This window comes from Mandrillus leucophaeus, unplaced genomic scaffold, assembly GCF_000951045.1.
Source record: "Mandrillus leucophaeus isolate KB7577 unplaced genomic scaffold, Mleu.le_1.0 Scaffold736, whole genome shotgun sequence".
NCBI classification, from domain to species: Eukaryota; Metazoa; Chordata; class Mammalia; order Primates; family Cercopithecidae; genus Mandrillus; species Mandrillus leucophaeus.
Window position 1 is genome coordinate 396,716 of NW_012107986.1, and position 8,987 is coordinate 405,702.

Below are 8,987 nucleotides of genomic sequence, written 5' to 3' on the forward strand. Positions count from 1 at the left end.
CCATATGTAGAAAGTTCAAACTGGATCCCTTCCTTACACCTTATACAAAAATTAATTCAAGATGAATTAAAGACTTAAATGTTAGACCTAATACCGTAAAAACCCTAGAAGAAAACCTAGGAAATACCATTCAGGACATAAGCATGGGCAAGGACTTCATGACTAAAACACCAAAAGCATGGCAACAAAAGCCAAAATTGACAAATGGGATCTAATTAAACTAAAGAACTTCTGCATAGCAAAAGAAACTACCATCAGAGTGAGCAGGCAACCTACAGAATCGGAGAAAATTTTTACAACCTACCCATCTGACAAAGGGCTAATATCCAGAATCCACAAAGAACTTTAACAAATGTACAAGAAAAAAATCAAACAACCCCATCAAAAAGTCGGCAAAGGATATGAACAGACACTTCTCAAAAGAAGACATTTATATAGCCAATAGACAAATGAAAAAATGCTCATCATCACTGGCCATCAGAGAAATGCAAATCAAAACCACAATGAGATACCATCTCACACCAGTTAGAATGGCAATCATTAAAAAGTCAGGAAACAACAAGTGCTGGAGAGGATGTGGAGAAATAGGAACACTTCTACACTGTTGGTGGACTGTAAACTAGTTCAACTATTGTGGAAGACAGTGTGGTGATTCCTCAAGGATGTAGCACTAGAAATACCATTTGACCCAGCCATCCCATTACTGGGTATATACCCAAAGGATTATAAATCATGCTGCTATAAAGACACATGCACACATATGTTTATTGTGGCACTATTCACAATAGTAAAGACTTGGAACCAACCCAAATGTCCATCAATGATAGACTGGATTAAGAAAATGTGGTATATATACACCATGGAATACTATGCAGCCATAAAAAAGGATGAGTTCATGTCCTTTGTAGGGACATGGATGCAGCTGGAAACCACCATTCTGAGCAAACTATCGCAAGGACAGAAAACCAAACACTGCATGTTCTCACTCATAGATGGGAATTGAACGATGAGAACACTTGGACACAGGATGGGGAACATCACACACTGGGGCCTGTCGTGGAGTTGGGGGAGGGGGGAGGGATAGCATTAGGAGATATACCTAATGTAAATGACAAGTTAATGGGTGCAGCACACCAACATGGCACATGTATACATATGTAACAAACCTGCATGTTGTGCACATGTACCCTAGAACTTAAAGTATAATTAAAAAAAAAAAAAAAGAACAGTGCTTTTTAGAAGAAGGTAATATTCCTCTACTTTAAAGATATGCATGTTTTCAGTGAAAAAAAAATTGGTTGCTACCTTTTCTTAATATTTTAGTGTTTTCTCTGTGTGTGTGGCGCAAGCAGGTTATTCTGATGCTGACTAGTTCATCATGATCTTAAATAAAAGGATTTAAAAATAAATATGAGGAAACCTCCAGAAAAATTGAATGAAGAAACACTGAGATAATAAATAGGAGTAAAACAATTAGAAAATCAGAGATCTAGTTCTGGAGATCTAACACCCAATAATTAGAGATTACAGAAAAAAGAGTATATATTAATGATCCATTTGGGGTGACAAATTACCCCAAAACTTAGTGGCTTAAAAAATGATAAACATTTATATCTCTTTCATTTCCTGTGGCCACGAGTTCAAGAGTGACTCAGCTGAATGGTCTGGCTCAAGGTTTCTCATGAAGTTCAGTTGGATGTTGGCCAGGGCTGCAGCCTTCTTAAGACTGGCTGTAGCTGAAGAATTTGCTGCAAGGCAGCACATTCATGTGACTAGCAGGTTTATGTTCTTTCTCAATTTCTCACTATGTGATTCTCTCCACAGGGTCACTTGAGTATCTTCATGACATGACAGCTAGCTTTTCCCAGAGAGAGTAATCCAACAGACTAAGAAAAAAGGTGAAAGGTCTTTTATGACTACCCATTGATGTCATCCATTGTCACTTTCACAATATCCTACTGGTCACACAGGTCCTCCCGTTTAATGTTGAAAGGGACTACACAACAGCATGCATAGCAGGAGGCCAGGATCATTGTAAAGGGGCAAAAATAATCAAAGAAATCATAGAAGAAAATGTCCTATATGAGAAGAGCATGAAATTTCTACTGCTGTGGATTAAATGAACAATACCATGAAATTTCAGAACACTGAAAATCAACAGAAAATTTCACAAGATTCTAGGAAGGAAAAAACGAATGCCACAAACAAATGTTTAGAATAAAAATGGCTTTATAGGAGTTGGTGCAGTGGTGTGCCCATGTAGTCCCAACTATTTGGGAGGTTGAAGCAGAGGATCACTTGAGGCTAAGAGTTTGAGGCCAGTCTGGGCAACATAGCAAAAACCCATCTCTAAAAAGAAATAAAGAAAAAAATAGCTACATACTCCTCAAAGGCAACATTGTAAGACATAATATATAATGTCAAATAGAATAAATGAAGACATATCATAAAGCAATATCTTTAAAATTCTGGGAAAAATTATTTTAAACCTATAATTTAATACCCAAGTCAAACCGTCAATTAAGTTTTAGTGTAGAATAAAGACACTTTAAGATATGCAAGTTAAAAAAATTATCTCCCACACACCCTTTCTCAGAAACCTTGGGAAAACAGAGGATTCAGGAAACAAAGGATTCAATACAAGGAAGAGGAGAAGGAAATCCCCAGAATGATGAAGAAAGGATTTCCCAAGACAACAGCTATGTGCCAAGTGCAGAGGGCAAACAGAACAGACTTTAAAAGGGCAGAAGATTCAAGAGATTGTTTCAAGGTTAAATTGATAGAACATCCAATGTGTTTAAACACACTGAGAGATTTACACAAGTGGGGAAGAGTTTAAAGTTGAACTGCTTCAGATAGTGAACTTAGTGATAAGTTTGAACTTAGTGATAAATTCTTCAAAACGGAAGGCAATGGAAAAATAAGCATTAATTCCAGACAAAACAATAAACTGTGCAGGAAAGGTAACACAACCAAAGTTTACTATATATCTCTGCTGGAACTGGCATTTACAAAGTCATAAAAATGTGAACACAGAATACTGATCTAGTGAAATCATAATATAATTATACTGAGAGGGCAGAGGAATGAAAAGTATGAGTGTATGTGGCAGTACAGGCCAGGGATTAAAAGACAGCTACATCTTCATTTTTCCATAGTGGAAAATCAATAGGTGGTATCTTGAACTGAAAAATCAATAAATAGCAATATAAGCATGTTCTTTAGAGATGTGGAAGTAAATGCCAAATGAATCAACTATAGTTGCTGAAATTGGTTGCCTCTGGGGAGCAGGAATTAGTGAAGGGTATGGCAAAATTCTTGCTAATTTTCTTAACAAACCTCGTAAAACTGGTCTATTCTTTCAACTATGTTCATGTAAATTTTCATCAGAATAAACTAAAAACTATTAAACTTGAGAAAAATCATGGAAAAGCAGGGAGTAGCCAATCGCGTTGAACACTGCTGAATACTCAAGCAGATAAGAACAGAGAATGGTTCATTAAAGGTGACAACATGCGGATCATTGGCAACCAGAGGAGTCGTCGGTGCGGAAACCCCTTAATATTCAAAGAGAAAAATAGGCACGGAATATAAATAGACATCACAGAAAATAGGTATATAATCGTCCATAGACACATGAACAAATACTCCATCTCATTCATAATAAAAGAAATGCCAATTCAAGTGATATCATGATATTTGGTAATATATTGGCATCAAATAAAAGAATACTGTACTCATCATTGGTAACGGTGAGGACAGAATGGCAGCCTCATACACAGTATGTGAGAGCGTAAATTGGGAAAGACTTCACTGAAGGCTAATTTGGAATATCTATGAAAATGTATAATGCACCTGCTCTTTGAGTAACCCCTCTTCAGGGGTTGTGTCCTACAGACAAACTCACGGAAGTATGCGGTATGTTTGAATATACTCAGTGGAAAATAATACAAATGTGTCTCAGTACAGAACTTGCTAAACAAATGATACGTTCTTCCCACGGAATACTAGGTGCATCCGTAAGAAGAGTGGCTGTTCTGCATGTGCTCATATTGAAGAGGGGACAAGATACCTTAATTTAGAAAAAAAAAATGTTAATAGTATTTATAGTTATAAGTCTGTATGTGTGACAAATGAAGGCAAGTCATTTGTAATGATCTGGCACCTACTTGATGGTCAACAGAAAGTTCTTAGCTACTGTTCCTAATACAAGCTGTAAAACTAAACAATGATTATGATTCCAAATAAAAATGCATTGGATAATAAAGTTCACTTGGCTGCAGAGGTCGTGCAAATCGGACTTTACATTTTTCTGTGTGATTTACAACAGCTTTGCTGTTCTCATTGATCAACTTAGTCATGATTTAATGTAATAAATTTGAATTTACAAACTCATATAACATTCTACTGTCATATGTTTTGTATGTTTTGCCTATTGGTTTTTTTCTGAACAAGCTTTCTTTAAAAGTTATGCAATTCTTTGGCTTAAAGAAAAAACCTAGAAAATAATATTCCCCAGTTGGCCTGTACTTTCCCAACCCAGTAAGCCTTCAGCAGATTTGTCTTGGACTAGAATTCATGACACCTGGGTGCCAGTCCTGGCTCAGCTACTCAGTAGCTGGGTGACCTTGAGCAAACCCTTTGTCCTCTCTCAGTTCTTCTTAGCTATCATATGGGATACAGTATCTTTCCTATCCACCCTGTGGGACCACTGTGAAAAGCAAATGAGGCAACAGGTATATAAATTTGTAATCTGTAAAAGCATGCAAATGAAAGCACTTTTATTTTGATAGCTAGGAGGATCCTCTCGGAGGTTAAATATTTCTGTTTTCTGGTCCCCCCAGTAGAGGCACGCCTGGGAATTTATTCAGTAAACCTTGAGTGCCTTTCTGGACCAAGCAGGGGCTAGTGAGGCAGAATTGAATATGATACAGTCCCTGTTCTCAAAGAACTCAGTTTGGTAGGAGAGGCAATTACAGTAAAAAGTGAGAAATACAATATAATGGTTATAGACGAAGACTGGTGGGACTGACAGGAGTCACAATCTCTGATTAGGGAAAACATCACTGACAAGTGACACCTGGATCGAGTCTTCAAGAACATGTGAGAATTTACCAGGTAGATAACTGATTGATTGCTGGGTGGAACCCAGGCAGTGCCCCAACTTTGGACCGATTTCTAACCCATCTTTCTTTATCAAGTCTTACCTCTGCTGTGAGACAGCAGACCATCAGAAACTTGCTCCCAGCTACCTATCCTATTGGAAAATATTTGAAAAAGATGTTAATGACAGGTTAGGTGTGCTTCCCTCCAGAATAGATGCATCTGGGTCCAGAGGGTGAGATGGTTCTCTATACACAGAAATATCAATAATTTTTTAGATTTGTAGCTAAATAGATTTAGGGAAAGTACCTAAGTATTTTCTTTTTCTTTCTTTCTTTCTTTTTTTTTTTTTGGAACCAGGGTCTCACTCTTTTACTCAAGTTAGAGTGCAGTGCTACGATGACAGCTCACTGCAGCTTGACCTCCCGGGCTCAGGCAATCCGCACACCTCAGCCTCCAGAGTAGGTGGAACCACAGGTGTGCCACCCCACCTGGCTATTTTTTTAAAAAAAACAGGGTCTCATCATATTACCCAGTCTGGTCTCAAACTCCTGGGCTCAAGTGATCCTCCTGCCTAGGCCTCCCAAAGTGCTGGGATTACAAGTGTTAGCCACCATGCCTGACCAATACCTAAGTACTTTCTGTGGTCACCAACTGGTATCAGATCATTACAAACATTACTTTTCTTCATTATCACAACAACCCTGTTTTTTCTTATTATAGGTGGCAGAACAAAGGACCTGAATCACCACCCAACCAGTTATACCAGAGCCAGGATTCAAACTCAAGCCATGATCTTGCATATCCATTGACAAATTGGTTCTCATAACCACCCTGGAAATGAGCAGGAAAGGAATGTTATCCCCACTTAAGATGGAGAATCCAGGCATGGAAAGCTCTGTGGGGGACTCCCCACTGGGCTTCCTGACTCCTGCCCCCAACCGAGGTTGTTACCTTGAAATGGAGGTCAAAGTCCTGATAGGCAGTGGGGAAGATATTTTGGGGTAGGGCTGTCTCCCTGGTGCTTCTCAAATCTCATCTTGTGAAACAATTGGTTCAAGTTCACTGGGCCCGGGTGTGCAGCCTTCCCTGGCTGGAGCTGGGACCCTGCTGTTCTGAAAAGCTATTTGGAAGGAGATTTCTTTCCTTCTCTGATTATCCTCACCACGAGGTAGGATGGAAGCTGTCTACCAGAGTCTGCTGCAGGTTAACCCTTCCCCTGCCCTCATTCAAGGACATGACAGGGATGTTCCAGGTAAACGTGCCCCCTTGGCTTGAGACAGCACTTGGGGTAATGGAATAGCTTCCTCTTCTATGGACTGCTTGTGTTAGTTCCCTGAGAATGGACCCTCTGTGGGTTCATAGAGCGCAATAATTGAAGAGCTTGAATAATGGTTAACCAGGATGAAGTCACATCCGAATACGCATCACCTCACCACCTCCTTTGCTGCAATCCGAAAACCCCACTGAGTCTTTGTTCTTTTCCCATCCATCTGTCTCTCTTGGTATCTGGCTCTCTCTTTCTCATCGCCCCTTAAGGGTATTGATGCTTATTGGTACTGGATTTTCTTTCTCGCTCCTGTTTTTCCTGTCTCTGTCCACCTGTCTTTCTCCCTCTAGCTCTCCCTCACTCTCTCTCCCTCCCCTTTTCCTCCCTTCTTGTTCCCCATTTTGCTGATCTCATTGTAGACCTGCATTCATTTAGGATTCGTTATTCTTACTGAAGAGATCCTTTAATCTTGTCTGCTAAAAAGTAAGTGAGTTGCACTCTATACACCAAGAAAAAACAAAATCATCTTTATTTAACTTTTTTTCTGGCCATGGGCCTGTGGCTGGAGCAAAAATAGTCTCCCTGTTTCTGGCACACACACCAGCCTCCCCAAGCTGCAAGCCAGCCCAGTGGGCAGACACAGCTGAGGGCAGGAATCCTGTTACCCAACTCAGGGTGGTGCCAGAGCTCCGAGTGCCCAGGAAGGCCTCCCCGCCAAGGCAGGGATCGCTGAGGCCAGAGGAGGCCCAGGGGACACAGCCAAGGCTCCTGCTCACCTGGTCCTTGGGCTGCGGCTGGTGCTCATCAGCTGCTTCCTCCTCTTCCCCAGCAGGGCAGCAGGAGGGTTCTACTGGAGCCCAGCCCCGTCTCAGCTTGACCCCTATACCTGGTGACATCCCGCAGCCTGGGTCAAGCTGTCAGGTTAGCCCACAGCCCAGTTAAATGCACTGGGCTAACATCTGGACTTAGAGTTATGTAATGTTTTCACCTCATAATATTGTAACCTAGTAGAGGACATTTTATGGAGTCTTTAGAGGTGGCCAAACCAAGGCTCATGGAGGTTGAGTTATCCAGTTAGTCAGGGATGGAGCTGGTGCTCAAGACTCTGGAATCTCTTGCCTAAATGTTCCCAAACCAGGTTGCATGGGCTGCTCCCCTAGGCCTGTTTCCTAGGGTAAATGGTAGCAAGGATTCCCATCACCTCCAGTTTTGAGGGCAGCCACAGGGCAGTAGTTTGCTGGGGGGAGGGTGGAGCTTGGACATGTAAGCTGGAGTGTCCCCTGGCATGAGTGTGAGGTCCTCTTCAGGGCAGGATGTTGCTGGGGGCAGGAAGTAAAGGCGGGTGGGACGAAGGCTGGGGGCTGGGGGCCTGCTCTTCCTGAACCACCACATTCAGGCATGGAACTCCCGGGAACCCAGTGTTCTGAATTTGAACCTGGCCTTCCAGCTCATGATGAATGTGTGTTTGCAAAATTAGAAGGATAGAATGTATTTTACTTAATGATTGTTAACTCAATAATTTTGAAATACTAAGATGTGAATTGGGCTATCGCTAGACTTAGGGGCTCTGAGCCTCACAGATATTAGAATTGGACCTGTAAAGCACTTTTTCACCTGTTTATTGGTCGTTTGGTTTCCTCTTATGTGACACACCCCACAGCTGCTGTCCCAATTCCCCTTCAGATCCTCTCCTCTGGGACCCGGGAGCTCCTCTTTACCACTGTCCTGCCCCCAGCCTGGCTCTGCTCTATCCCCTTCTCCATTCTGCTGCCAGAGAGACGCTCCTAAATGGCTCAGAAACCTTCCAAGTATCCCACTGGCCATGAACTAGAACTCCAGCTCCCAGCCTGCCCTTCAAGGCGCTGGTTCCTTATGGAGCTAACTGTAAAGACCAACTTGCTTTCTGCAGTGAGTTGGGGAAGCCAAGTGAGGATGCACAAGGAAGTCAACTGTGTGGCTAGACCTAGTCAACACTGTGGCTAGGCAAAGGCCAGGAAGTGCCACCAAGAAAGAGCAAGGAAAAGAGCAGGATCAGGGCTTGTGGAGACTGGGGTACAGATGGGGGGTTCAGAGGTGGGGCCACCCTGTTACCTACTCAGCTCTGTGCTCCACTCTCACAGAAGGACGCACAGCCCTCTGCTGCTCTCTGCTTTTTTCCTTCTACTCTCGACACCAGCCAGCTACCTGTCTTTTTCTGTCTCTCCACTTACAATCCCCCAGGGGAAGGATCTATTGATCCAATTAGTGCCAATATTCCTTTGGGCAGAAAGTTCTTGCCTGACCGCAAAGGGAAACAGAGCAGGTACCCAGGCTGACCTACTCAACTGAGAGCTAGGAGGTGGGGTCACATGGTTTCTGAAGCTGGTCTTCTTGTTCTGGGGTGGATAGGCAGGTGTTCCAAGGTTTGGCCTACCCTGTTCATCAGCCAGGCTCCAAGGCACCATCTCCAGAGGTCCAGCTGCTAAGCCCACATGGTCTTTGCTTATGCCATTCCCCTCACCAGGTACACTTAGCTGTCAAGCTCAGATAAATGCTACCTGTCCTTCCCTTTCCCTCCCAGGAAGGCTTCCCTAAACCCCTCCAGCTAGAATGAACCCTTCACTCTGGGCCCATG